Source organism: Ovis aries, chromosome X, assembly GCF_016772045.2.
Source record: "Ovis aries strain OAR_USU_Benz2616 breed Rambouillet chromosome X, ARS-UI_Ramb_v3.0, whole genome shotgun sequence".
Classification (NCBI taxonomy): Eukaryota; Metazoa; Chordata; class Mammalia; order Artiodactyla; family Bovidae; genus Ovis; species Ovis aries.
The window spans coordinates 36922694-36947990 of record NC_056080.1 but is presented as its reverse complement, the minus strand read 5'-3'; the positions used below and the strand labels follow the sequence as shown (position 1 = coordinate 36947990).

General features: G+C 41.8%; 1 protein-coding gene and 1 pseudogene across 2 annotated transcripts in view; one reads left to right on the top strand and one right to left on the bottom strand.

The window, feature by feature from the left end:
- The window catches only part of LANCL3 (LanC like family member 3), a 123050-nt gene that overhangs the window by 79476 nt on the left and 18277 nt on the right, over window positions 1–25297 (bottom strand). The gene's annotated exons all lie outside the window — the stretch shown is intronic.
- On the top strand, window positions 15775–17924 carry LOC105605664 (small ribosomal subunit protein eS27-like; annotated as a pseudogene).

Genomic DNA, 25297 nt, shown 5'->3' with positions numbered 1-25297 from the left:
CTCCCCAATTCCACCCTAGTAGGTCATCAAAGAGCACCAGGCTGGGCTCCCTGTGTTATACAGCAGCTTCCCACTAGCTATCTATTTGACACACGATAGTGGATATACGTCAATGCTACTCTCTCAATTTCTCCCAGCCTCTCCTCCCCCTGCCATGTCCACAAGTCTGCTCTCTACATCTTCAAATCTATTTCTTCTCTGTAAATAGGTTCATCAGTATTATTTTTCTAGATTCCTATATATGCACTAATACATGATATTTGTTTTTCTCTTTCTGACTTACTTCACTCTGTATAAAAGGCTCTAGTGTGCACTTTATTTCTAACCTAATGCTGCTGCTGATCTGATAGGAGGTAGCAGTCCACAGCCTAGAGGTTAGGGATCCCTGCCTCCGATCATATAATTAACTGGATGAGAAAGGCACAGCAACCTGAAAGTGAAAGAACCTGAGTTCTGTTCTGTGCTCTGCTTCAGTTTACTGTGTGGCCTCCATCAAGTTGCTGCACCTCTCTGGACCTCAGTTTTCTCATCTATACAATGAAGAACAAAGTTCAGAAATTCTTTTAGGTTCCTACAAGCTCCAGAAAGTAAAAAGCTACTGCCCTCAGGAACACTAGCCGAGGACTCTAATATCCTTCCAGGTGATTCTCTTTTTTCTAACATATCAGTTTTCTTTCTTTCTTTCTTTTTTAAAGTTAGGAAAGGCAAACCCACTCTTGTCAAGATGACTAAATACTTTAAACTTCTAGAAGCTGTATTTAAAACATTTCTGTCAAGACCAAGTCATTTATTAAAGTTGCTGGTGAATGCTCCCTGACAGTTTTCTCCCTCAGAATTTATCATTTCTCAGCCAGAAATATTAATTCATCTCATCAGTCCGGGAATCTTGATGGGCAATTATTTTTTATTTGCCCTAGAATAGATTCATAATTCTTTTCATTCAGAAGAATATTCTCCCTGTACAAGAGTGACTCAGCATTAGTTAGAATATTAATATGCCAACTTAGCATATTCTATGGGTAGAAATGATGGATCAACATATTCTTGAAATAATATTAAAACTTAATTTTGATGACAAATGTTATATAAGATTTATATTCTCAGATAGTACTATGATATGCATTTTTAAAACCTTTTATTTTTTTCCCCTGCTGATAAATTCAACTGAGTATTTTTGAGCTGAGACCAATCTTAAGCCAAGACAGAGAATACGGGGCTAAGCACTCTTTGTTGAATTTCAACCAATGATTCATTGCATCCATTTGTCAAAATTCAGAATGTGACAAACAAGCCTTTGATGAAATAGATAGACTTTCCAGATGGAATGAAATCCTGACACAAGTAGTTTTGAAATTAGCTTAATCTTTCTATTACTGAAGGAACAGGGAATGAAAAAATGAGGTTTTTACCCTGAAGAGTCACTGATCACAGGTAAAGAGTTTACACAGTCACAGTGAAAAATGGTTTTGGATCTGAAAACAGAGGAGGAAATGTATACTATGTAAGGGGAAAGTCCTTTCAAATGGTTTTTTTGCCTTTAAAAATAAACATTAGAAGAAGAAACAAAGACATTGCTGGTATAAAGATCACAATCAGATGCAGGTCAAATCAAATGGTCCACACCTAGGCCAGGATTCAGTTCAACCCGAAGCACTGAGGGAAGGTGAAAAACAAACAGGCTAAAGAGGAAAACCAGGATCAAGAGATGTGGACGCCCTGGCTAAAAAAATATATTAAAAAAAAGAGGAAAAGTCAGTGATTCCTGCATGTAACAATACAGTATACTTTATTGTATTAAATTTTTTTTTTTAAAAGAGAGTGACTTGCAGCCTCACCAAGCAACTAAGTAGGTTACTCTGGACACACTGCTCCTGGACAAATGGCCTTGAGAGGGTGTGGAAGACGGGCTTGTTTCAGGTTCCCTGGACAAGGGGCTGCCTGGATGGGAGTCGTATACAGGCCTGCTGCTTCAGGGAAAGCCTAGGTGGGGGGAAATCAAGAGACTGTTTCTCCTTTGGGTGTTATTTCTGTCATAGGGAAAAGTCCACCCAAGGGCTGGTGTTCCCTCTCTTCATTCAATAAATATTTGTTGCACACTTGTGTGTCACACACTGTTCTAGGAGGTGCATCACAACACAAAGATCTTGGCCCTCAAGGAGCTTAGATTCTTGCGTGGTGTGGAGAAAAAAGGTAGCATAACAGGCCAGAGACTGCCATCCTTAGATAGGCCTGTTGGCAAGGCTGGCCTTGGCTGGCATTTGAGAACTTGGATTTCTGGACAACCAAGCCCAGGACTAGTAAGTGTGTGCCTCAACTGTTTGTGTGAACAATATAGTTGATTCTGAACACTGGCTTTCCTCCTGGGAGTCTGGAATTTCATATATGTGCTAGGCAGAGGGAGCCTACGTGACTAGGGTATGGTAAATAAACAAAAATATGTGCCCCATGGACCTTCATGTTGGTATGAGGGGGAAAATCTCAGGTGTTGAGTAACTATTTCAACCTTAAGGCAAAAACTATGGCAAAAGTAATCATATTGGACTGACCTTTGGACAACATGGGTTTGGATTGTGCAGGTCTGATATTGTTTTCCAATAAATACTTGCTTTAGTACTACATAATCTGAGCTTGTTTGATCCCATGGGTGCGAAACTGTGGATACTGAGGGCTGACTGTAAAGTTCTATGCAGAGTTTTGGCTGCACAGAGGCTCACTGTGCCCAGCCTCCCAGTTGTCCAAGGATCAACTGTAATCACTTAATAATTTAGTTAAATAAACACTATTCATTTTTGACTTTTCATATGAATGCTGCTGCTGCTGCTAAGTCGCTTCAGTCATGTCTGACTCTGTGTGACTCCATAGATGGTAGCCCACCAGGCTCCCCCGTCCCTGGGATTCTCCAGGCAAGAACACTGGAGTGGGTTGCCATTTCCTTCTCCAATGCATGAAAGTGAAAAGTCAAAGCGAAGTCACTCAGTCGTGTCCAACTCTTTGCAACCCCATGGACTGCAGCCTACCAGGCTCCTCCGCCCATGGGATTTTCCAGGCAGGAGTACTGGAGTGGGGTGCCATTGCCTTCTCCAATTTAATACCTAGCATTGGCTTTATTAGGGCTTCCCAGGTGGCTCAGTGGTAAAGAATCTGCCTGCCAATGCAGGAGATGCAAGAGACCCAGGTTCGATCCCTGGGTTGGGAAGATCCCTTGGAGAAGGGCATGGCAACCCATTCCAGTATTCTCGCCTGGAGAATCCCATGCAAAGAGGAGACTGATGGGCTACAGTCCCTGGGGTCACAAAGAGTCAGACATGATTGAGGTACTGAGCACACACATCAGCTTTACTGGAAGGGCAGGAAGATAAAGGATCTATGATACTTGTGAGGTGAAGGAAGGTCTTGTGGCCTATTTATGGCAGACCTAATGAAAGATGCTGAAGGCCAAAGGGATGTATAAAGCCCCTCAGCATCTGCCCTACCCCCTCTATAGCACACCCATCCCCCCAAATCTCCCCAAAGCCTAGAACCCTGAGAATATACATCCATACCTGACACACAACTTCACCCTGCCCCTGACATCACAGGCTGCCATGGACTGCAAGGCCGACTACAAGGTCTTTCCCCCTCTGCATCCAGGCATTTTCAGTTTTACTTTGTAGTTCCTCTCATCAGGAAGTGAAATCCAGCTGGCTACCCTTTGACACTGGAGCGTCTACATGACTTTGCTTCAGTCGACATGTGTGAAAGTGGTGATGCAGTGATTCCGAATCAAAGCCTCCAGAGGCCTTGTGTGCCTCTGTCCCCAGTCTTGGAGTTCAGTCACCCCGATGGCCCCAGCCAATAGCTGGCCAATGGAAAGACATATGAGCAAGGCCACCCAGACCAGCTGGTTCCAGACGACCTTCCCTCTCAGTGCCGACACACTGGCAATCCCAGCCATGATCAGCCAAGACTGGCCCTGACCAGCCGAGCCACTAGATGGAGTCGGGAGTGATCATCACAACCCAAACAGAAGCCAGGAGGGTTTAATGTTGTTTGGCACCCAGAAGTGACCGAGATGCATGTCAAGCTTGAGTGTCTCAGCCAAAGCTGTACAGGTGCCTCCTGACAGGGACTCCAAAGTTGAAATCACTGCCGTGTCTCTCAGGGGCTCTCTCAGGACAAACGCAGGGCTGATGACCACTTCAAAGCCAGAAGGACTCGGAGGGAGACTGCTCACTTCAAAGATGGGATAGCTTCAGAGAACCCTTGCATTTTGGCTTGAGAGTCAAACAATTGTCTCACAGCTTCTCTCTCTCCCTCCCTCTCTCTGGCTCCCCAAGAGAAGAGCAATTGAAACGTTGGAAACAGTCTCCCTTCAAGTACAACAAAGGGCAGATTCTCTCAGCTCAGGGAGGCTGGCCTTTGGCGGAAAGGGAACAGCAGGAAGGGCAGATTCCAGAGCAGCTGAGAAAGAACTCTGGGCCTGGGTGAAATGCAGGCAGGCTGCCCAGTGAGGAGACTGGCAGCATTTTAATATCACCACAGTCTCATTTTGTAGAGCTGAGAGAATAGTCTCATCTCCAAGAATGACAGAGCTGCCCATTTTATTGTATGCTTCTTAGGCAGCAACATGGCAAGTTAATTGAAAATCTGAATGTATCCATGCCCATCAACTTCCATGCGTTTTTCACTCTCCTCGACTCCCCATGTTTTTTGTTTTTAGGCTTGACAGCTACATCAGGTATCCCATGTAATCACTGTGCCCTGTAAAGAAAAAGTCAAGGTATTTCAAGTGCTTTTTATTTTTTTAAATATAAATTTATTTAATTGGAGGCTAATTACTTTACAATATTGTATTGATTTTGCTATACATTGACATGAATCTGCCACAGGTGTACATGTGTTCCCCATCCTGAACCCCGCCCCCCCCGCCGCCACCTCCCTCCCCATCCCATCCCTCTGGGTCATCCCAGTGCACCAGCCCCAAGCATCCTGTATCATGCATTGAACCTGGACTGGTGATTCATTTCTTATATGATTTATACATGTTTCAATGCCATTCTCCCAAATCATCCCACTCTCACCCTCTCCCACAGAGTCCAAAAGACTGTTCTATACATCTGTGTCTCTTTTGCTGTCTCACATACAGGGTTATCATTACCATCTTTCTAAATTCCATATATGTGCATTATGATACTGTATTGATGTTTTTCTTTCTAGCTTACTTCACTCTGGATAATAGGCTCCAGTTTCATCCACCTCATTAGAACTGATTCAAATGTATTCTTTTTAATGGCTGAGTAATACTCCATTGTGTATATTTACTACAGCTTTCTTATCCATTCGTCTGCTGATGGACATCTAGGTTGCTTCTGTGTTCTGGCTATTATAAACAGTGCTGTGATGAACATCAGGGTACACGTGTCTCTTTCAATTCTAGTTTCCTCGGTGTGTATGCCCAGAACTGGGATTGCTAGGTCGTATGGCAGTTCTTTGGAAGGAATGATGCTAAAGCTGAAACTCCAGTACTTTGGCCACCTCATGAGAAGAGTTGACTCACTGGAGAAGACTCTGATGCTGGGAGGGATTGGGAGCAGGAGGAGAAGGGGATGACCGAGGATGAGATGGCTGGATGGCATCACGGACTCGATGGACGTGAGTCTGAGTGAACTCCGGGAGATGGTGATGAACAGGGAGGCCTGGCGTGCTGCGATTCATGGGGTCGCAAAGAGTCGGACACAACTGAGCGACTGAACTGAACTGATGGCAGTTCTATTTCCAGTTTTTTAAGGAATCTCCACACTGTTCTCCATAGTGGCTGTACTAGCTTGCATTCCCACCAACAGTGTAAGAGGGTTCCCTTTTCTCCACACCCTCTCCAGCATTTATTGCTTGTAGACTTTTGGATTGCAGCCATTCTGACTGGCGTGAAATGGTACCTCATTGTGGTTTTGATTTGCATTTCTCTGATAATGAGTGATGTTGACCATCTTTTCATGTGTTTGTTACTCATCTGTATGTCTTCTTTGGAGAAATGTCTGTTTAGGTCTTTGGCCCATTTTTTGATTGGGTCGTTTATTATTCTGGAATTGAGCTGCATGAGTTGCTTGTATATTTTTGAGATTAGTTGTTTGTCAGTTGCTTCATTTGCTATTATTTGCTCCCATTCTGAAGGCTGTCTTTTCACCTTGCTTATAGTTTCCTTTGTTGTGCAGAACCTTTTAATTTTAATTAGGTCCCATTTGTTTATTTTTGCTTTTATTTCCAATATTCTGGGAGGTGGGTCATAGAGGATCCTGCTGTGATTTATGTTGGAGAGTGTTTTGCCTATGTTTTCCTCTAGGAGTTTTATAGTTTCTGGTCTTACATTTAGATCTTTAATCCATTTTGAGTTTATTTTTGCGCATGGTGTTAGAAAGTGTTCTAGTTTCATTCTTTTACAAGTGGTTGAGCAGTTTTCCCAGCACCACTTGTTAAAGAGATTGTCTTTTCTCCATTGTATATTCTTGCCTCCTCTGTCAAAGATAAGGTGCCCATAGATGTGTATTGCCTCCTTTGTCAAAGATAAGGTGCCCATAGGTGGGTGGATTTATCTCTGGCCTTTCTATTTTGTTCCATTGATCTATATTTCTGTCTTTGTGCCAGTACCATACTGTCTTGATGACTGTGGCTTTGTAGTAGAGCCTGAAGTCAGGCAGGTTGATTCCTCCAGTTCCATTCTTCTTTCTCAAGATGGCTTTGGCTATTCAAGGTTTTTTGGATTTCCATACAAATTGTGAAATTATGTGTTCTAGTTCTGTGGTAGCTTGATAGGGATTGCATTGAATCTATAGATTACTTTGTGTAGTATATTTTATTTTCACTTTATTGATTCTTCCAATCCATGAACACGGTATATTTCTCCATCTATAGTGTCCTCTTTGATTTCTTTCACCAGTGTTTTATAGTTTTCTATATATAGGTCTTTTGTTTCTTTAGGTAGATATATCCCTAAGTATTTTATTCTTTTCATTGCAATGGTGAATGGAATTGTTTCCTTAATTTCTCTTTCTATTTTGTTATTATTAGTGTATAGGAATCCAAGGGATTTGTGTGTGTTGATTTTATATCCTGCAAATTTACTATATTCATTGGTTAGCTCTAGTAATTTTCTGGTGGAGTCTTTAGGGTTTTCTATATAGAGGATCATGTCATCTGCAAACAGTGAGAGCTTTATTTCTTCTTTTCCAATTTGGATTCCTTTTATTTCTTTTTCTGCTGATTGCTGTGGCCAAAACTTCCAAAACTATGCTGAATAGTAGTGGTGAGAGTGGGCACCCTTGTCTTGTTCCTGACTTTAGGGGAAATGTTTTTAATTTTTCACCACTGAGGATAATGTTTACTGTGGGTTTGTCATATATAGCTTTTATTATGTTGAGGTATGTTCCTTCTATTCCTGCTTTCTGGAGGGTTTTTATCATAAGTGGATGTTGAATTTTGTCAAAGGCTTTCTCTGCATCTATTGAAATAATCATATGGCTTTTATTTTTCAATTTGTTAATGTGGTATATTACATTGAATGATTTGTGGATATTGAAGAATCCTTGAATCCCTGGAATAAAGCCCACTTGGTCATGATGTATGATCTTTTTAATCTGTTGTTGGATTCTGTTTGCAGAATTTTGTTAAGCATTTTTGCATCTATGTTTATCAGTGATATTGGCCTGTAGTTTTCTTTTTTTATGGAATCTTTGTTAGGTTTTCGTATTAGCGTGATGGTGGCCTCATAGAATGAGTTTGGAAGTTGACCTTCCTCTGCAATTTTCTGGAAGAGTTTGAGTAGGATAGGTGTTAGCTCTTCTCTAAGTTTTTGGTAGAATTCAGCTGTGAAGCTGTCTGGACCTGGGCTTTTGTTTGCTGGAAGCTTTCTGATTACAGTTTCAATTTCTGCGCTTGTGATGGGTCTTTTATGATTTTCTATTTCTTCCTGGTTCAGTTTTGGAAAGTTGTACTTTTCTAAGAACTTGTCCATTTCTTCCACGTTGTCCATTTTATTGGCATATAATTGCTGATAGTAGTCTCTTATGATCCTTTGTATTTCTGTGTTGTCTGTTGTGATCTCTCCATTTTCATTTCTAATTTTATTGATTTGATTTTCCTCCTTTTGTTTCTTGATGAGTCTGGCTAATGGTTTGTCAATTTTATTTATCCTCTCAAAGAACCAGCTTTTGGCTTTGTTGATTTTTGCTCTGTTTTTTTTTTTCTTTTGCATTTATTTCTGCCCTAATTTTTAAGATTTCTTTCCTTCTACTAACCCTGGGGTTCTTCATTTCTTCCTTTTCTAGTTGCTTTAGGTGTAGAGTTAGGTTGTTTATTTGACTTTTTTCTTATTTCTTGAGGTAAGCCTGTATTGCTATGAACCTTCCCCTTAGCACTGATTTTACAGTGTCTCATAGGATTTGGGTTGTTGTGTTTTCATTTTCATTCGTTTCTATGCATACTTTGATTTCTTTTTTGATTTCTTCTATGATTTGTTGGTTATTCAGCAGCGTGTTGTTCAGCCTCCATATGTTGCAATTTTTAATAGTTTTTCTCCTGTAATTGAGATCTAATCTGCACTGTGGTCAGAAAAGATGCTTGGAATGATTTCAAATTTTTTGAATTTACCAAGGCTAGATTTATGGCCTAGGATGTGATCTATCCTGGAGAAGGTTCCATGTGCGCTTGGGAAAAAGGTGAAATTCATTGTATTGGGGTGAAATGTCCTATAGATATCAATTAGATCTAACTGGTCTAGTGTATCATTTACAGTTTGCATTTCTCTGTTAATTTTCTGTTTAGTTGATCTGTCCATGGGTGTGAGTGGGGTATTAAAGTCTCCCACTATTATTGTGGTGTTGTTAATTTCCCCTTTCATGCTTGTTAGCATTTGTCTAACATATTGTGGTGTTCCTATGTTGGGTGCATATATATTTATAATTGATATATCTTCTTCTAGGATTGATCCTTTGATCATTATGTAGTGTCCTTCTTTGTCTCTTTTCACAGCCTTTGTTTTAAAGTCTATTTTATCTGATATGAGTATTGCTACTCCTGCTTTCTTTTGGTCTCTATTTGTGTGGAATATCTTTTCCAGCCCTTCACTTTCAGTCTGTATGTGTCCCTTGTTTTGAGGCGGGTCTCTTGTAGACAACATACATAGGGGTCTTGTTTCCGTATCCATTCAGCCATTCTTTGTTGGTTGGAGCATTCAACCCATTTACATTTAAGGTAATTATTGATAAGTATGATCCCGTTGCCATTTACTTTATTGTTTTGGGTTCGAGTTTATACACTCTTTCTGTGTTTCCTGTCAAGAGAAAATCCTTTAGCATTTGTTGGAGAGCTGGTTTGGTGGTGCTTAATTTTCTCAGCTTTTGCTTGTCTGTAAAGCTTTTGATTTCTCCTTCATATTTGAATGAGATCCTTGCTGGGTACAGTAATCTGGGCTGTAGGTTATTTTTCTTTCATCACTTTAAGTATGTCTTGCCATTCCCTCCTGGCCTGAAGAGTTTCTATTGAAAGATCAGCTGTTATCCTTATGGGAATCCCCTTGTGTGTTATTGGTTGTTTTTCCCTTGCTGCTTTAATATTTGTTGTTTGTGTTTGTTCTTTGTTAATTTGATTAATATGTGTCTTGGGGTGTTTCGCCTTGGGTTTATCCTGTTTGGGACTCTCTGGATTTCTTGGACTTGGGTGATTATTTCCTTCCCCATTTTAGGGAAGTTTTCAACTATTATCTCAAGTATTTTCTCATGGTCTTTCTTTTTGTCTTCTTCTTCTGGGATTCCTATGATTCGAATGTTGGGGCATTTAACATTGTCCTGGAGGGCTCTGAGATTGTGCTCACTTCTTTTAATTCATTTTTCTTTTTTCCTCTCTGTTTCATTTATTTCTGCCATTCTATCTTCTACTTCACTAATCTTATCTTCTGCCTCTGTTATTCTACTATTTGTTGTCTCCAGAGTGTTTTTGATCTCATTTATTGCATTATTCATTATATATTGACTCTTTTTTATTTCTTCTAGGTCCTTGTTAAACCTTTCTTGCATCTTCTCAATCCTTGTCTCCAGGCTATTTATCTGTGATTCTATTTTGTTTTCAAGATTTTGGATCATTTTAACTATCATTATTCAGAATTCTTTATCAGGTAGATTCCCTATCTCTTCCTCTTTTGTTTGGTTTGGTGGGCATTCATCCTGTTCCTTTACCTGCTGGGTATTCCTGTGTCTCTTCATCTTGTTTATATTGCTGTGTTTGGGGTGGCCTTTCTGTATTCTGGCATGGGCTTCCCTGGTGGCTCAGAGGTTAAAGCGTCTGCCTCTAATACAGGAGACCTGGGTTCGATCCCTGGGTTGGGAAGATCCCCTGGAGAAGGAAATGGCAACCCACTCCAGTATTCTTGCCTGGAGAATCCCATGGACAGAGGAGCCTGGTGGGCTACAGTCCATGGGGTTGCAAAGAGTTGGACATGACTGAGCAACTTAACTTCTGTATTCTGGCAGTTTGCGAAGTTCTCTTTATTGTGGAGTTTCCTCACTGTGGGTGTGGTTGGACAGGTGGTTTGTCAAGGTTTCCTGGTTAGGGAAGCTTGTGTTGGTGTTCTTGTGGGTGGAGCTGGATTTCTTCTCTCTGGAGTGCAATGAAGTGTCCAGTAATGAGTTATGAGATGTCAGTGGGTTTGGTGTGACTTTGGGCAGCCTGTACATTGAAGCTCAGGGCTATGTTCCTGTGTTGCTGGAGAATTTGCATGGTATGTCTTGCTGTGGAACTTGTTGGCCCCTGGATGGTGCTTGGTTTCAGTGTAGGTATGGAGGCATTTGATGAGCTCCTATCGATTAATGTTCTCTGGAGTCAAGAGTTTTCTAGTGTTCTCAGGATTTGGACTTAAGCCCCCTGCCTCTGCTTTTCAGTCTTATTCTTACAGTAGCCTCAAGTCTTCTCCATCTGTCACTTCCAAGGCGGTTCCCTCTGTTTTAGCTTCTGCTGTTTGCTGGTCTCTTCGGTGTCTGACTTCCACCCTGGCACAAGGGGGCAGTGGTAGACACTTTTTTAGGCTCACTTGTTCAGTCGTGCTGTGGGGAGGGAGGGACACTGCAAACAAATAACACTGGCGTCTGTGGGGAGTGCTCGCAGTGTCTCGGCCACACTGGGTTTGCCCCCGCTCACAGCATGTGTGCTTTCCCTGTCTACACTGCTTAGGCTCGAGGTTGCCCTGTTGGGAACTGTCTGAGGCCAGTCCTGGGTTGTATGCACTTCCCAGGTCTAAGCCGCTCAGGTTCAGGTACTCGGGCAGTCCTCAGAGGTACAGACTCGGTTGGGCCTGCATTTTGTGCCCTTCTCAGGTCCAAGCAGCTCTGGTGACCAGGTGTTCGGCAAGTGCAGTCACTGCGACTTATCGCCTCCCCCATCCCTGCCACTCAGTTCTGGGTGTACAATTGGCACGCCTTCTCAGGTGGATGTCGACCATCCAGAATCCCAAGAAGTCTTGGCTAGCAACAAAGCCTGCTTGCAGTTTGGTAGATAATGCCTCTCTGGGGCCGTGATTGCCCGCTTCCGGCTCTGGCTACTCTCGCCTGCCTGTCTCCGGAGGGGTATGGGCCTGTCCGCAGCCGGCTAGCTCTGCTCAGCCCTTTGTTCTGTGAGTGGGCCTGGTGGTGTCTTAGGTTAGGGCCTTTTGCAGGGTAGCTCTCCCACAGTCTGGTTTGCTATCTCAAGTTAGTTCCCTCAGATTGCCCTCAGGGCATTCAGGCCAAGTCCTTACTGTAAGCAATGCAGCCCATGCCTCCCTGCCCAGGCCCTGCTTGCTAGTGGCGGATGCAGGTGTCTGTGGGTGTCTGTGCTGCTTCTCCGCTGACAGTTACCATTGGGCATGTAATCTGTGTGTTTTAATTATTTATTTATTTTCCCTCCAGGTTATATTGCCCTCTGTGGTTTCAAGGCTCGCCACAGACTCGCCAGTGAGAGTGTTTCCTGATGTTTCGAAACTTGTCTTTTTTAAGACTCCCTTCCCGGGACGGATCTCCATCCCTACCTCTTTTGTCTCTCTTTTTATCTTTTATATTTTTCCTACCTCCTTTTGAAGACAATGGGCTGCTTTTCTGGGTGCCTGATGTCCTCTGCTGGCATTCAGGAGTTGTTCTGTGGAATTTACTCAGCATTCAAATGTTCTTTTGATGAATTTGTATGGGAGAAAGTGGTCTCCCGTCCTATTCCTCCACCATCTTAGGACCACTCCCCTCAAGTGCCTTTTAAAGCCATACCAAGAACTCTCTAGATACCAGTCAAAGAAGTACAGTGAAAACAGACCTAATGTCCCCATGAAAATAGGGATGATGAAATGAGAGACAAACTCACATTGAAACACTGCAGTGGGCTGCTTCAATCTTGCATCTATTTACTTGGTACCATGTACTGTGAGGAGCAAGACAGAACACACTCCTTGTCCTCTGGAATCTGAGGTCTTAGTCTGCCCTCAAAGAGCTCTCAGGGGACTTCCCTGGGGGTCCAGTTGTTAAAACTTTCCCTCCAATGCAGGGAGTGTGGGTTTGATCCCTGGTCAGGGAGCTAGGATCCCACATGCCTCAGGGCCAAAAATCCAAAACAGAAAACAGAAGCAATATTGTAACAAATTCAATAAAGACTTAAAAAATGGTCCACATCAAAAAAAAAGAAAATCTTAAAAAAAAAGAAAGATTATCTTCTCAGCCCTGTCATAGCTCAGGACACAAAGTGTCAAGTGCTATGATAGAAGCAGGTTCCAAATTCTAGGCCAACACAAAAGAGAGTCATGCTTACAAGTCTGTCAATAAGGTTAGAGGCACCCATGTGAACTGAGTGCCCGGCACTCTGATGTTCACTTCTCCCAGGGTGAGTGAGTTCAGGCCATCTACCAACAGGTTCTTGTGAAAAACCCTAAAACTCTACTTTGTCTCATCTCTGCCACACAATCCCGCCAGGACCCCAACCGGCCTTTAGACCCTGACACAAGCTATTCTGTATTCATTTTGGAAAGGGAAAAAGGAAATTCTCTGGAAGAACTAATCTCCTGTTTTAAGACACAGCAAAAGAAGCCCATCCATCTCTCTTCCCAACCTCCATCTTCTGCCAGACTTTCTATGGGAATCCATTAAACACTTCTATATCCTTTACGCAGAGGAAACAAAATGCAAAGTTGTCTTTTATCACACTTTTCCCCTCCAAATTCTGAAATTTGCACAACACAGAAATCATCATTCCCTTTCATCCAGTGACCAGGCTACAGATAAAAATGTATGAGCTAATTCAGAGGCACAAAGCAGAGTCAGAGGATTAAACAAAGCAATCACCTTCAAAATGTTACAAAGCCAAGCTGAAAAGCCTGATCTTGACCATACACACACAGTTTTTAATCAAGAAAGAGAAATACATCATTCTGTCACCTACCAAACTATTTTCTTTCCTCTTTAAAAGAAGAATGAACTCCTAGCAACTAAATTACTTTAATAAGGTTAAATGAAGCAGCAGCAGCAAAAAGCAGTTAACCAGCTCCTCGGTGGGCAAAACCCTAATCTAATGCAGGTCTAATTAACTCTGATTGATGCAAAACATCATCTAAAAATCAACAGGAAGTGTATAGTAAAGAGCATTGGAAAGACCCTCATTATTTAAGAATCAATGTCTAAAGGGCATTTTTAAAAGGAATGTAATACCCCCAAGATGTTCACGTTCCATGCTGCTTCATTCTTTATCAAAAGACCTTATCAACTGCTCCCTATCAAGAATCTGGAAGTGTCCAGAGAGGCAGACTTATGATAATTAATAGTATAAGGCCTTCTTTCAAAATCATTAGGGATTCACTAAGCTGACAACACAAGCTGTTTAACACTTGAACTGTCTAATGACATTGCAGGATAAGGGGTACCACCATATTTATGACTTTGGAAATTCTGTTATTGAATTTCCAAACTACTCTGTGTGCACAGTGTGATGTCCGTTTACCTTTCCTTTTGATTTTAGGTGCAGTTTGTGCCTTCAAAACCCAATCTGTATACTTATCTCACTGGGGGGAAATGGAGTTTGGATGTTGAAAGGCTGACCTTTGCTTCTTCCCTCTGCCAAACCCATCCCCTATCTGCAGCAGACATTCGGCTCTCTTTCCTAGTACTGAATATTGGATTCTGCAGGGGGAGAAAAAGAGCAAAGTTGAATAATAGAGGCAGGGAAATTGAGTTTAGTTAGTTGCCTACCCAATATCCATTTCTCCCTTCAGAACCCCAGCAGTTTTCAAGGTGGCCCAGAAAAAGGCAAGCTTTCCTAGTCTCCCGTGTGTGGCCATGCAACAGTCCTGGTCAACAGATACAAGGAGAAACTTGGACATGTCTTGGACAGCTTTTGCTTCCCTGGTCAGTGGAGACATACTCAGCACAGCCTTCCCTCTGCTTCCTAGCTTGAATGTAAACATGATATCTGGACCTTCCCCCACGGATTCTGTAACCATGACCTGGGAAAGTCCCTGACATCACCAACTCATTGTACCAATACCAGCAGCCTGATGGCAGACCCCTTTATATGTAAGAATACAGTGTATTAAAAAGCACAGACATCACTTTGCCAACAAAGGTCCATATAGTCAAATCTACAGCTTTTCTAGTAGTCATGTACAGATGTGAGAGTTGGACCATAAAGAAGGCTGAGTGCCGAAGAATTGATGCTTTCAAATTGTGGTGCTGGAGAAGACTCCTGAGAGTCCCTTGGACTGCAAGGAGATCAAACCAGTCAATCCTAAAGGAAATCAACCCTGAATATTCATTGGAATGCCTGATGTGAAGAGCCGACTCACTGGAAAAGACCCTGATGCTGGGAAAGATTGAAGGCAGGGAGAGAAGCAGGTGACAGAGGATGTGGTGGCTGGATGCCATCACCGACTCAATGGACATGAGTTTGAGCAAGCTCTGGGAGATGGTGAAGGTTAGGGAAGACTGGCATGCTGCAGTCTACAGCGTCACAAAGAGTTGGACATGACTGAATGACAGAACAACAACAATCTGTTGAAACCCCCATAGTCAGGTTTTCAATCAGCTATAGCTAACAGCACTGGTAACAGATATATTAAGCCAGGAAAGGGATCCAGCTTCTACCCTCAGATCTGAGCAGATTTCGTTGTTTAAAATAATCCCTGTTAGGTTACGGTAATTTGTCTGTTCCTTGGGAATAGAACCATTTGAGTGATGGCTGCATACAGGCTTTAACAGTATCTTTCATCACTCCTGTTTTGCCCAAGACCAAAGCCAGCAATGAAACCATTTTATTAAAGCTGTACTTGGCGTCATGCACCAGTGATCACTGATCACAAGCTGAAGTTTACAAAGGAAAGCTATGGTCTTCTGAGAACATCATTAAATGGCATAACACAGAGTTTGCATTGTAAGTCTCTCCTTGGAATTTGGGGTTTGCCTCTCTCATACAATTTTATGTGGCTTCCCTGGTGGCTCAGTGGTAAAGAATCTGCCTCAAATGCAGGAGACCTGAGTCTGATCCCTGGGTCAGGAAGATCTCCTGGAGAAGGGAATGGCAACCCACTCTAGTACTCTTGCCTGGGAAATCCCATGGACAGAGAAGCCTGGTGGCTACAGTCCATGGGATTGCCACAAAAGAGTTGGACACAACTTAACAACTAAACAACAACACAGTGTTATGGAATTACCTTCAATCGGACATTCATGACAACTCTTCCTCCAACAGCATTTTTTTTTTTAGCAGTGCTGTGAGGCTTGCAGGATCTTAATTCCTTGACCAGAGATGAAATCTGTGCTTCTAACCACTGGACAATCAAGAATACCCCCAACAGCATTTTCTGATGAAACTGAAGTTGACCTTTCTAACAACCAAGGTAAAAAGTTCATAAAGGACACAGACATAAAAGCAATAGTTGCCAATATGAATCTTGTCCACAGAGTAAGCAGAAATGTTTTTACTAAAAGAACGTCAAGAAGAGGGCAATGTGTTTAGGTGACCAGGCTGAGCTTCTGGGTGAAGAGCTATACCAGTACCAGACTTGCTGCTGCTACTGCTAAGTTGCTTCAGTAGTGTCTGACTCTGTGCGACCCCACAGACAGCAGCCCACCAGGCTCCCCCATCCCTGGGACTCTCCAGACAAGAACACTGGAGTGGGTTGCCATTACCTTCTCCAATGCATGAAAGTGAAAAGTGAAAGGGAAGTCACTCAGTCATGTCTGACTCTTAGCGATCCTATGGACTGCAGCCTACCAGGCTCCTCCATCCATGGGATTTTCCAGGCAAGAGTACTAGAGTGGGTTGCCATTGCCTTCTCCAACTGGACTTGCTAGGCTATAAGAAAGGATGCTCTATGAAAGCAGGTGGTTCAAAAGTGTTGAGCAAAGGGCCACTCAGTGGAACACTGGCACCACCTACAACTTCTAAGAAATGCAGAATCTTAGGTCTCATCCCACATTTTTTTTTTTTTTGGCTGTGCTGGGTCTTTGCTGCTGCATGCAGGCTTTCTCTAATGGCAGCGAGTGTGGGCTTATCTTCACTGTGGGTGCGTGGGCTTCTCTTGTTGTGGAGCATGGGCTCAGTGGAATCTTCCCCGACCAGAGATCGAACCGCATCCCCGGCACTGGCAGGTGGATTCTTAACTGCAGGACCACCAGGGAAAGCCCCAGATCTTCAATAGATTCTCCAGGTGATTCAGGTACATTACAACTTGAGAAGAACTGGTTTCAACAATTTTCCTAATATGTTAGAATACCTGAGGTCAGGAGATGTTACTTACTCCCATTCCAGTGAATGGCAGGCATTGCTCAGTATTTAGAAGGCCATAAATGTCACCTTTGGACCTTGCAAGGATTTACAGTATTTGCCACAGCAGCAAGAAGGAAATTTACTCTGTCCATGGCACCAATGATTAATATATTTGACTCGCCTAAAGATATTAATTTCCCCCAAAGGGTCATTTATCAAGGTCTCTGAGGTTAATATATATTCTTCAAGACGACAGTGATAACAAGAGTTGTTGCTGTGACTACACAATGGATATACGATAGCGATTTTTCATAAAGATGCTTCCCTCTGTCACCTCAACAAGGCAACACAAATAACTCATAAGTCTGGTGTGCGGTCTGGTTTATACCACTGGAAAAGGTTATCCTGGGCATTGGTGCTATTTGATCAGACCCAAGAATGCTGTCAATGGACTGTCAATGCATTATCCAAAGAACTGGGAGCTTATTTACACCTAATCATGGCACCAATTCACTTAAAAATGTCCATTTGCTCTTGCAAGTAGAGGGTGAATATCAAACATGATTACATATATCAGTATCTTGCCGTCTACACTGAATGTGACAGCCCTGAAAGCCAGTGATGTTCTGAACAGTGTCCCATGGAATGAAGATTAGACAAATGAAGCTTAGAGAAGTTATACAGAATTCATTTAAAACAAAAGTGGGACTTCCCTGGCAAACCAGCAGTTAAGAATTCACCTTTCAATGCAGTGAGTGCAGGTTTGATCCCTGGTGGGGAAGCTAAGATCCCACATACCTTAGGGCCCAACATAAAAGAGCAGAAGCAATATTGTAACTAATTGAATAAAGGCTTCAAAACTGGTCCCCATCAAAAAAAAAGAAAAAAAAAGAAATTAAAAAAAGAAGTTTTCCAGCAATGACGACCTCCCCATGAGAACGTGTCTCTCCAAAAGGATCTCCTTTATCCCACTCCAAAAGAGAACAGGAAACATAAGAAGAGCCTATTGCAGAGCCCCAATGCCTATTTCATGGATGTGAAATGCCCAGGATGCTATAACATCACCACCAACTTTAGCCATGCACAAACAGCAGTTTTGTGTGTTGAGTGCTCTGCTGTCCTCTGCCAGCCTACAGGAGGAAAAACAAGGGTACAAAGGATACTCCTTCAGACAGAAGCAGCACTAAAAGTACTCTGTATCAAGAAGAATGGGAAACTATCCCAAAAAACACGTCTTGGATACGAAAGAGAGAGGGAGGGAGGGAGGGAGGGAGGGAGAGAGAGAGAGAGAGAGAGAGAGAGAGAGAGAGAGAGATAAATCTTAAAAGTGATCACTGGAAGCAGGAACTTTGCAAAAGAGCATCAGGATTTTTCATCCTACACACCAAGCTGGAAATTCTTGGTGATGAGTTTTCTGCTTCCAGCAATATGGTGGTCTAGAGCAATGGTTCTGGAACTGTGTCCCTAGAACGGTGGCATCAGCATCATCTGGGAACTTTTTCGAAGTGCAAATTCTCTCACTCTACCCCAGACCCACGTAAAGCACAATGACCCATGTTTTAATAAGGTTTCCAAGGTGATTCTGCTGGAAGCTAAATTTCAGTTCAGTTTAATCACTTAATCATGTCTGATTCTGCAACCCCATAGACTGCAGCACACCAGGCCTCCCTGTCCATCACCAACTCCTGGAGTTTACTCAGACTCATGTCCATTGAGTCGGTGATGCCATCCAACCATCTCATCCTCTGTTGTCCCCTTCTCCTCCCACCTTCAATCTTTCCCAGCCAGCAGGGTCTTTTCAAATGAGTCAGTTCTTTGCATCAGGTGGCCAAAGTATTGGAGTTTCAGCTTCAACATCAGTCCTTCTAATGAATATTCAGGACTGACTTCCTTTAGGATGGACTGGTTGGATCTCCTTGCAGTCCAAGGGACTCTCAAAAGTCTTCTCCAACACCACAGTTCAAAAGCATCAATTCTTTGGCACTCAGCTTTCTTTATAGTCCAAGTCTCACATCCATACATGACTACTGGAAAACCATAGCCTTGACTAGATGGACCTCTGTTGGCAAAGTAATGTCTGCTTTTTAATATGCTGTCTAGGTTGGTCATAACTTTCCTTCCAAGGAGTAAGTATCTTTAATTTCTGCAGTCACCATCTGCAGTGATTTTGGAGCCCCTCAAAATAAAGTCTCTCATGGTTTCCATTGTTTCCCCATCTATTTGCCATGAAGTGATGGGACCAGATGCCATGATCTTAGTTTTCTGAATATGAAGCTTTAAGCCAAATTTTTCACTCTCCTCTTTCACTTTCATCAAGAGGCTCTTTAGTTCTTCTTCACTTTCTGCCATAAGGGTGGTGTCATCTGCATATCTGAGGTAATAGAGATTTCTCCTGGCAATCTTGATTCTAGCTTGTGCTTCATCCAACCCAGTGTTTCTCATGATGCACTCTGCATAGAAGTTAAATAAGCAGGGTGACAATATACAGCCTTGACGTACTCCTTTTCCTATTTGGAACCAGTCTGTTGTTCCATGTCCAGTTCTAACTGTTGCTTCCTAACCTGAACAGAGATTTCTCAAGAGCCAGGTCAGGTGGTCTGGCATTAACATCTCTTGAAGAATTTTCCAGTTTGTGCTGATCCACACAGTCAAAGGCTTTGGCATAGTCAATAAAGCAGAAATAGATGTTTTTCTGGAACTCTCTTGCTTTTTTGATAATCTAATAGATGTTGGCAATTTGATCTCTGGTTCCTCTGCCTTTTATAAAACCAGGTTGAACATCTGGAAGTTGATGGTTCACGTACTGTTGAAGCCTGGCTTGAAGAATTTTGAGGATTACTTTACTAGCGTGTGAGATGAGTGCAATTATGTGGTAGTTTGAGCATTCCTTGGCATTGTCTTTCTTTGGGATTAGAATGAAAACTGACCTTTTCCAGTCCTGTGGTCACTGTTGAGTTTTCCAAATTTAGTGGCATATTGAGTGGAGCACTTTCACAGCATCATCTTTTAGGATTTGAAACAGCTCAACTTGAATTCTATCACATCCACTAGCTTTGTTCATAGTGATGATTCCTAAGGCCCACTTGACTTCATATTCCAGGATGTCTGGCTCTAGGTGAGTGATCACACCATCATGGTTATCTGGGTCATGAAGATCTTTTTTGTATAGGTCTCCTGTGTATTTTTGCCACCTCTTCTTAATATCTTCTGCTGTTAGGTCCAAACGATTTCTGTCCTTTATTGAGCCCATCTTTGCATGAAATGTTTCCTTGGTATCTCTGATTTTCTTGAAGAGATCTCTAGTCTTTCCCATTCTATTATTTTCCTCTATTTCTTTGCATTGATCACTGAGGAAGGCTTTCTTATCTCTCCTTGCTATTCTTTGGAACTCTGCATTCAAATGGGTATATCTTTCCTTTTCTCCTTTGCTATTTGGTTTTCCTCTTTTCATAGCTATTTGTCAACCCTCCTCAGACAGCCATTTTGCTTTTTTGCATTTCTTTTCCATGGGGATGGTCTTGATCCCTGTCACCTGTACAATGTCATGGCTAGTCAAGGCTATGGTTTTTCCTGTGGTCATGTATGGATGTGAGAGTTGGAATGTGAAGAAGGCTGAGCGCCGAAGAATTGATGCTTTTGAACTGTGGTGTTGGAGAAGACTCTTGAGAGTCCCTTGGACTGCAAGGAGATCCAACTAGTCCATTCTGAAGGAGATCAACCCTGGGATTTCTTTGGAGGGAATGATGCTGAAGCTGAAACTCCAGTACTTTGGCCACCTCATGCGAAGAATTGACTCATTGGAAAAGACTCTGATGCTGGGAGGGATTGGGGGCAGGAGGAGAAAGGGACGACCAAGGATGAGATGGCTGGATGGCATCACGGACTCGATGGATATGAGTCTGAGTGAACTCCGGGAGATGGTGATGAACAGGGAGGCCTGGCGTGCTGCGATTCATGGGGTCGCAAAGAGTTGGACACGACTGAGCGACTGAACTGAACTGAACTGATGTGTAGAGTCTTCTCTTGTGTTGTTGGAAGAGGGTGTTTGCTATGACCAGTGCATTATCTGCAAAACTCTATTAGCCTTTGCCCTGCTTCATCCTGTACTCCAAGGCCAAATTTGCCTGTTACTCCAGGTGTTTCTTGACCTCCTACTTTTGAATTCCAGTCCCCTATAATGAAAAGGACATCTTATTTGCATTTTAGTTCTAGAAGGCCTTGTAGGTCTTCACAGAACCGTTCAACTTCAGCTTCTTCAGCGTTACTGGTCGGGGCATAGACTTGGATTACTGTGATAATGAATGGTTTGCAGAACACAGCTTGCCTGATGAAAAAAAAAAATGCCTCAAGCTTGAAAGCTAAATGTCAAAAGCCATTCACATAGTAGTTTTAGTTAGAATCTCTAATAAGTTACCTGCACCAAGAACTGGGGGCTTTCCTCTGACTGCTAAAAAAACTGATAGGGAGTTAGTTATATGTTGGTCAGTATTCAATAGAATGAGTCAGAAACAGCTGTCGCATACTGTGTACCACCTAATTAAAAGCTCATGCTATCTAAAATGAAAAGAAATATTAAATCATTGTACGCTGTAAACAAATTCTGAGGGTACATCTTCCTTCTAATTTCTGATTTAATTATCTCTTCAGTTATCTGTTTATTCACTCTAGGCAGGATGTGATGAGGTACTCATTTCTTAGCTGTAGTAAAAGTATACTTACTGTAAACTGGCTTTGATTCTTCTATTCCTCTACATATTTTTATTCATAAGTATTTACTTTAACAGTTGTTTGAGGAATGGTATTTTAATATGTAATTAAAGGGGCAGTTCTCTACATTAAGTTCTTGTTTGTAGGACAGCATAATTCCTTCCAGACAAACAAAAAAGGCATTCTTAACAACTGATTATCTGTATCTGTCAGTGTTTAATTTATCAAAAGTGAATGCAAGTTTTCAACAGATGGAGATAAAGATTGAGAAACATACACAAGACTTTATCACTTGCGTGAATATAAAAGTAACAGACTATTTTAAAAACAAAAATCATTTTAGATGTCTGAAACTATACAAGTCCAAACATAGAGTTTCCTAAAGGGTCTCTTAAATGTTAACAATGAGAGAGTTGTGTGTGTCAGCACAGAAATGCACAAGCAGATCATTCTGACCTGTCATCAGCTGGGCACATTTTTCACTTTGTAATGTAAAAGTGGTAGAATTTTACCATCCACTGGCTGTCATGAGGCTGACAGTGAATGAAAATGTGACAGAATTCATGACCAACCAAGTAACCTGTCGACCAAACATTTCAACCCAAGATCCTAAGTAGCTCTGCTGTCAGACCCAGAAAAGCTAAAACATTTTGATAGGAGCTCCTTTTAAAATGTGGGCTGTCCCTTCTTGAGACTCCAATAAAGGGGATTATTTAGCTTTGTGAAATTAAAAACAGTTCATGGGCATCCCTTCCTCTCTTCCATGAATATGTATTAGGAAACATTTTTTTGCCAGGTCTGCCTATTATTCAGATCAGTATTAGTGAAAAGGGAGTGGAGATGAAGAGCTTAGAGCTGCTGCAGTCTTGCTGCAAGCAAGGCTCTCTGGGAAATGTGTAGGATGGAAACAAACATGAAATGTGCTGTGAACAGAGAGGGCAGCCAGAAGTGCCGAGGAAAGGGAGAAAAAAGGTTTGTGAGAAAACTAACAAAAGAAACTCAGGGAACAAATGTGGTGTTAGGCACTTCCTGCTAAGGATCCTTCTTCTCACAGTTGGCCATCCACTTCCATCCTCACGCTTAATTGTCCATGCTTGTCTCCAGTTCTCTCTTCTATCATGTTCTCTTTGGGAACTGGTCAACTGTGTCTGAATGCCTTCCAGACACCTCCTCTCTTTGAGTTTTCGGGCTACTGAGTGGCATCTTGGGTGGGAGTCAGCAACAGATTCAGTCCTGAAACTCCAGAATGGATATGCAGACACTCTACCCACTGCCTCAAGGGTTCTCTCAACGAACAGAAACAACTATTTGCCATTCATCAGTTCACATTTATTGGTATACTTAGGGAATGGGGAATTTCATTTAACATGAAGGGTACCACCCTTGTACAGCCAAGAGATCAAAGCCAGTCAATCCTAAAGGATTGAACATTCATTGGAAGGACTGATGCTGAAGCTGAAGCTCCAATATTTTGGCTGTAAAAAATTTGCCTGCAATTCAGGAGACCTGGGTTCAATCCCTCAGTTGGGAAGATCCCCTGGAGAAGGAAATAGTAACCCACTCCAGAGTTCTTGCCTGGAGAATTTCAAGGACAGAGGAGCCTGGCAGGCTACAGTCCATGGGATCACAAAGAGTCAGACATGACTGAGCACGTGATACTTCACTTTTCACTTTCACCTGATGCAAAGAGCTGACTCACTGAAAAGACCCTAATGCTGTGAAAGGTTGAGAGCAGGAGGAGAAAGGGGCGAAAAAGGATGAGATGGTTGGATGGCATCACTGACTCAATAGACATGAGTTTGAGCAAACTCCAGGAGATGGTGAAGGACAGGGAAGCCTGGTGTGCCACAGTCCATGGGGCTGCAGAGTCAGACACAACTGAGCAACTGAACAACAAAGGGTACCACTAGCCCAAGGCAGCAGAAAGAGCACAAGTTTCCAGAAGAACCTGAATTCTAGACAAGATTCAATCCCTTATCAACTGGGGATCATAAATCCCACAGGTAAGTCTTGGTTTCTCTCTCTTGTCTTAGAATCTTAACTGGCTGGTTCCTACCAAAAGTATCCTGCTTGGGCAATAAATGTTATCATTATCCTACCTCTCAACCCTACATCCTTGGGGAAGTTACTCAACCTCTCTGCAATGTTCTCTATTTTCTGTTCTGAAAATGTAGTAGTAATAATATCTAACTTGAAGAGAGATTGTGAGAATTAAATGAGACAGCTTATGTAACAAGTAGTTAGTCAACTTAATGTTCTATATAATTATTAGTTACCACTGGTTGCAATGACTTGGAAGCATTATAGAATCTTGGAGCATCGTAGAGCCACTGCCATGAAAAAAAAAAACACACTATATTCTTATCCTGCTTTATATATGTGATTCCACCAATCTTTACTGTATTCTAACCATCTATCTTTTTACTTTTAATTATTTTAACTGGAATCTCCCCTCCTTTCTGGGTAGAAGTTTAATAAATATAGCTCTGATCTTCATTATTTTACTCAATATTTTTAAAGGCACAACTATTTAAATTAAACCATATGAAGATTTTAAATGACACAGAGCTATTCGGCCAAACTAATAAAATGTCATTAAATCCTAATTTAGTATTACTTATTAGAATATTAGGAATGTATCAAGCCACACTTTTGATGAGGAAATATGCTGACAAAATTTATCTATAAATGACATTATTTCTATCATTAGGTAATATTCCATAGATGTTCTCTAAGAACATTTGTTAATCACTAAGCAGGAATAAGACTATGAAGAAGAGACTATGGTGAAATCACAGCTAAAAAGCACAGGTGAGATTAAGAAAAATAGCTCTTATGTTCTTGGTATTTATATTTCTCAAAGAAATATTAGGTTGGTTAAAAAGTTTGTTCAGACATTTCTATAACACATTATGGGAAAACCCAAATGAGCTTTCTGGTCAACCTAATACATGTATATAACTTAAAAAGTGAAGTTCCTCAAAACCATGTTCAATGATTACTATTTCCTTTTTCCCTCTACTTCCCCCTGCAAGATAACTTCCTTTTCTTTCTATATCATTTGTTTTTCTATTTTGTCTATACCAAATTCACACCTTAACTTTCCGACAAACTTGCATAACTCCTCTAGGTACAGCCAAGCATATCAGGTAATTCATCTATTCTATTATTTTTCTCTTAGCATCATCCTGGCTGTAGCTCTGCTTCAGTACTTAGGCTTCCTTCAAGACTTGATACCCAGCTACATCCTGGGCTGTCCTTTACCATCACTCTTGAAGTTTTCTGATCTCATCTGCATAGGAGCTCCAGGTTTTGAAATCTCATACTTTCCTATTTCTCGGTTCATTCCACCAACACCATGGACCGCCCTCAAAAATGTTTTACCAGCTCCTGCAGTGTTCCAGACAGTGGTTGCTTCATTTGGAACGTCTGGTCTGTAAGCTCTTTAAATACATTCTGTGAAGCAAAATTACCTATGCCTTACACTTTTGAAAGGAAAAAAAAAATGTGTGTGTGTGGTTTTTTGTTTTTTTTTGTTTTTTGAGAACTTGCAAAGATTTTTTTTTCCTACTCTCACAGTTGATTGATAATTTTGGCTGCTACAGAATTCTAGTTGATAATTTTCTCTGTGAACTTAGGAGGCCTTGTGCCACTGTTGGGTAGCTTAAGTTGCTACTGAAAGTCCAGTGCAAATCCTTTTAAGGAAGCAGTTTTATTTTTCTTCTTAGAAGCCTTTAGAATCTTTTCTTTATTCTTTTTCTATCCAACATTGCTGGGGAGGGGGTCCCTTAAATCTAGAAAGTTCTGTTTTTCACATTTGCCCCACAATTCCAGAAGCCTGGAAGTACTGGGA